We start from the raw sequence: 6,000 nt of genomic DNA, 5'->3' as shown, positions 1-6,000 counted from the left end.
AATGTGCATATGAGCATGTTAAACATGTAGATCTTGAAAAAATACCCAAAATAAAAAAAAATCACCCCAAACGGACACCCGAGTGAAAAATTATGTCTCTTGCAAGAATCACATCGAGCACCATCGAGCACCATCGAGCACTATCGAGCCATAATCGAACCACCATCGAGCAAAGTCTTTTTTTCATGAACAATCTCAATTTTGAAGGCCCCATGGAGCTAGCATCGAGCACTATCGAGCAACCATTCACTGGGGCCTTCAAGATCAAGATTGTTATCCAAAAAACAGGCATAGATGACGTGACAAGTGATTTGTAACACGTGGCTGACTGTTTGACTATCGACCAATGAGATGTTGCATGCATAACAGTTGAGTTTTCCTACAACCATTCTGGTCGTACACTCCGCACATTTCAAGATAATTTTATAAAGATCGTAGTCAATCCCGAGATTGTCTCCCATGATTTCCTGAGTATCCAATTATTTAGGAAATAATATCTGTAACAAATTATTGTAATCTTCCCTGAGCCTATAAATAGAGAAAAATAGCTCAAGGGAGGGACTTTTTTGGACCTTTACTTTCTAATTATCTGAAATAGAGTTTTACAAGTGTATTAGAGCTATCACATTCGAGAGATTGTATTTGTTCTTCAGAGGTTGGTGAAACTCATTGAACCCTAGTTCTTTGATCACTGCTTTGAATCATATATCAATAACAGCTCAAATGGACGTAGGTCATTACCAGACTTTGGGGCCGAACCACTATAAATTCTCGTGTTCTTTACTGTTTTTGTCATCACATTCATTTCAACATATTTCTCCACATCAAGCATATTTGACTCCACGTCAGTTGGCCAAAATCAGGGTCAACAAAGATTTTCATGAAAAAATGACTTAGCTCGATGGTTGTTCGATGGTAGCTCGATAGTGACTCGATGGTGCTTGATGCAATTCTTGCAAGAGACATAATTTTTCACTCAGGTGTCCGTTTGGGGTGATTTTTTTTTTATTTTGGGTATTTTTTTTTCAAGATCTACATGTTTAACATGCTCATATGCACATTTGGGAAGTTTAAAACTTAAAAATATACCAAAAGATGTCTTAAACATGAGGTATGTTTGCACTTTTGTATTTTTTACAAGTGTTACACTTCACAAATGTGCATATTAATATGTCAAACGTATAGATCTTGAAAAAATACCCAAAATAAAAAAAAAATCACCCCAAACGAACACCCGAGTGAAAAATTATGTCTCTTGCAATAATTGCATCGAGCACCATCGAGCCACTATCGAGCTACCATCAAACCACCATCGAGCTAAGTCATTTTTTCATGAAAAATCATGATTTTGAAGATCCCATCGAGCTGGCATCGAGCACCATTGAACCACCATCAAGCAAGGTCGATTTTTTGCAGATTTCAAAGTTTCAGATCTAAAAAAAATCGCCAAAAAAACCCAAAAATCATGTCCAAATCTGTTCGAAATATAATATTTAGTGTGGTGGTGGTATTGGTGGTGGTGTGAGGTGAGAGAGAGTGAAATAAGAGAGAGAGAGAGAGATAGAGAGTGGGAAGAGAGAAGAGAGAAATGAGGAGTGACAAGTGAGGAATAAATGGTAAGGACATTTTGGGTAAAGTACAAAGAAATAACATTATTTTGAAAATTTTAATATGCCTAGCATTTTTTTTTGTAATTATAACTTTTATCAAGCGTATAAATTGAAATTTCCCTTTATATATGTAGCATGTTATGAAATATGTTAGAAAATGGTCTTATAACAAAAAAAAAAACTTAAACCCCATAGTAAATTTGAAATATTAGTTAGTTTCTATTATCTTAAGTCATTAAAACATTTGGGTCATTTTTTGTGAGGTTTGAGTTAGTTTTTTGAAAGACAATAATTATGATAGGAAATTTTTACGGTAGGGACTTCAAAAAGAGCCCTACCGGTGGGGTTTTTTGTATTCTTAATTCGTAAATAGTTTTCGGTGAAATTTTTTTTATGATATTATATATTGTAGTTATTTAGAGCATCCTGCGAATTTTCAGAAAAATTCGAATAATTTACAGTGCCGAAAAATAAGTTCAAACATGTTATTTTCCACGTGCATAAAAAAATTAGTCACGCCTGCAACAACTTGTTTTTATATTAGGTTTCAACATTGTAAATTATTCGGAACTCTCTGAAAAATTGCAGGATGCTCTAAATAACTACAATATACACGGCCATAAAAAAAATTACACCGAAAACTGTTCACGAGCAAAGAACACAAAAGAGTCGCACTGAAGAACTCTTTTTGGACTCCTTACCATAGAATTATCCATTATGATAAATGATTAGTAATAGTAGGACTTTTGGTTGAGTGACGACATGGGTAGCAAGGCAGCCAACGTCATCAACATTCGATACTATTTAAAATTTATACATGTAGCTTTTTCGAGAGAACTAAAAAAGAGAAATACTTATTTCAAAAAAAAAAAAGAAAAAAAAGAGAAATACTAATTAAAGTTTTGTTCACTATGTGAAGTCAAAGTATCGATATGTGAGAAAACGTGTTTCACTCAACAATTGCATAGAGACGATTGAGGGGACCATGGCCAAAAAGTCAATGCCCATGTAGTTATTAATGCTGACTAATAATGATACGTGTACTGCTGACCCAGTTCTTCTTTTCAAGTTGGGGTTTGGTTTCAATGTAATTAAAATTAGAATGGTAAAGAAAATGAATTATAATGTTTAGTTTATTTATTGAATGAGTATTGTAATTATAAAAAAGCAGTTTATCATATTTATCACAATTAAAGAGACAAAAATAAAATATATAATCCACATTATTCTCTATTATGTATACTAACATAAAATATACTGGTAATGATATAATTTAAAATTTGACTTTTAAAAATCAATTTTGTCTTCTACTTTTTTTTTTATTTGTATTATTTAATTTTGGTGTTTCAAGTCTAAAAATTCATAAATTTTAAATATAAAATGTTTAAGTTTTCAACTTTTTTTTTTTTTTTTTTTTTGAGTAAATCAACTAGCTTGTATTATACACAACAAATTACAAACACCAATCAATTACAACATCCACCCACTAAAACAAAACACTGTTAATTACAAAATTTATAACCCAACTTAAATCCTCATTACCTAGCTTCTTAGCCAATAACCAGCTAAATCTATGACAGGTTTTATATTTAATAATCTGAATTATGTACCCTATAAGCGGCACCTGAAGCTTCCACAGGGCTGTATTCCTAGCTGTCCAAATATGGTATATACAAGCACAGATTGCACTAGTATATACTCTCCTTCTGCAAACAGAGTGTCTACACCTTCTGATCCAGTTCAACAATCCAGCCAATTCAAATCGATGAGAGCCTATCTCTAACCAATTCAAGATAGGTTCCAAACAACTTTTACTGAACTTACACTCAAAAAATAGGTGCCGATGACTTTCTACACAAAGATCACAGATAACACACATAGTCTCATGAGTGATTCCAAATCGGTGAAGCCTATCCCTTGTCGGCATCCTCTGTTTTAACACCAACCATGCAATAAATTTGTGCTTAGGATGACCTAGTCTATCCCAAATTGATGCAAATTTCCATCTGATTTCTGCAATGTTCTTCATCAAGTTGTAAACTTTAGCTACACTGTAATGATCCCAGTTAGAGACATTTTGCTGATGCATGACCTTTAACCCATCTTTAACTCTAACTAATTGCTTCCAATACCAACTACTAGAGCTAGGTGCCACATAGTCCCACTACTAGAGATAGTTTTCAACTTTTTGTTATCGAAAGAAACTATTGTGCTTTGAAGAATGAGAAAGATATTGTGAAAATGTGTAATAAATAATGATAGAAATTACTATGAATACAATTTCTTCTCTAGAATACTATTCTATCATTTCTAATTTGTATTTTTTATAATTAAATTGTATATAAAATTTAAAGAGCGATTACATGCTTAAATTGTAACTTGAATCAGATTTTGATATTTTGTATGCCTAAACCAGACATCTTAAGGGTTTTATAAGTTTTGTAATCACTCAAAAACGTTCAAGGTTTTTTTCAATAAAATATACGATTGGGGACTTATGTGACAAAAAAAAATTATTAGCAAACTATTTACTGGTGAAGTTTCAAGAAAAAATTGTACAAAATGACAGTCTCCCTCTTGGCTCCATGCGCATATGAAAAAAAAGATCATGTGATTATGTTCAGAATGCTTTCTATACTAGCGTGAATATAAGAAGTCCGACAACACGGTAAATTCGCTTCAAGTCATTATTTTTTCTCTTAAAAGTCATTGTAAATTTGCTTCTTCAAGTGTACTTTTTGTCGTTTTATTTTTATTAAAAACAATGTTATGAATATGAAATATATAGTATATAATATAGGTAATTAATTCAAGTATTCCTTTCACATAAGTTTTTGTATATTCATTAATTGGCATTTGGACTAGAATTTTTGGTTTTTTTTAATAAAAAAGAAATATATATATTTGTTTTTTTTTTTGTTAAAAAAAGCATAAAACAATTGAACTATATTCATTGCTATATATTTTGACTAAAACAAATATGTTCTATATAAAAAGTGTGTAGATAATATAAATTTTTGGTTTTAACAGTTTTTTAATTTTTTTTCATTAACTTTAACGGGATATTCTTATATTTAACAGTTGAATGTAAACATGACTTAAACTTAAATAAAATTATATTATGTTCCCTGTATTGTTATATTCTGTTCCACTAGGACGACTAGAGTTGGTGCTTGGTGTTCGACGTCCTTGACTTGGTGGGTTCGCCCGTGCAATAGGACGTACTGGCTGTTTTTGTACTTGTTTGACTTGCAAATCATCAGACATGTCGGCACTATAATATGCCTTTGAATAGTATCCCGAGTCCTCATTATGTTCAGCTACTGAGTCGTCATTCACATAGGGGTTGTACTCATACTGGTTGTCCCTCAGGTCACTAAGGCCAACTCCAATGGGAGTTGCTCTGCCTAATGCCTTGTCAGAGGTGGTCAAATGTTGAAAATAAAAGCTGATGTGGAAAGAGTATTTTGTGTTGAAATTTGGCAACGTTGCCCAGCAGTGGCAACGTTGCCTTCAATTATTTATTTATTTATTTTTCTTTTGTTTGATTGGTTCAATTTTGATGTGACAATTTAAACCATCACTCCCCATTGGAGTTGGCCTAATAAGACCTCCTAAAGTACTGGATGCTCCCTCAGATCTTGAGATTTGCATTAGGGAGATTGAATTGTAAAAGAAAAATCTATTTTGATAGTTTATTTTTATATGAATATATCCACAGTAAATATACTAATGAGTAAACTATGTGTACTAAGCAAAACATTTGATAAAATGTAATAAATTTCTAAACAAATTCTTAATGACTCGTTTTCTTTGATAGAAAATAGAAGTAATTAATGAATTGATAATATATGTAGCATTTTAAGGGAGAATTAAAAGTAAATTTACAATTATTAGAAAAAAAAACATAAGAGACATACTGGTGGGATCTATATTGATAAAGGACATTGTTCTCTACAATCAAAATGACTCACGTGAACTTCACGTGGGAAAATACATATACTAATTAATGAATTAACATTATTAAATTATTGTAACTTTATAACATCAGTCACAGTTAACACCCTCATCTTTTTATTAGAATATTTTTTATATTATATGCATAATAATTTAGTAAAGTTTTATCTTTTTATTGATTTATTATATAAAAAATATTTGACAAAAAATTTCAAATATATTTTTTACTACTACGATCTTGGGTATCATAGTAGCCAACGTCAAGTATGGTAAAGTCATCTGAGAAAAGAATCATAAAATATTGCATAGCGACGAAGACCAGAAATTTAATGGCCACTGCATAGGATCGATATTGAAAGTACACTATTCTTTATCATCAAAATGACTCACGCGCTCAATGAGTCCATTTAGCTATTTATGCCAACATATTCTT

This window comes from Humulus lupulus, chromosome 6, assembly GCF_963169125.1.
Source record: "Humulus lupulus chromosome 6, drHumLupu1.1, whole genome shotgun sequence".
Lineage (NCBI taxonomy): Eukaryota > Viridiplantae > Streptophyta > Magnoliopsida > Rosales > Cannabaceae > Humulus > Humulus lupulus.
This window is presented reverse-complemented; position numbering follows the sequence as displayed.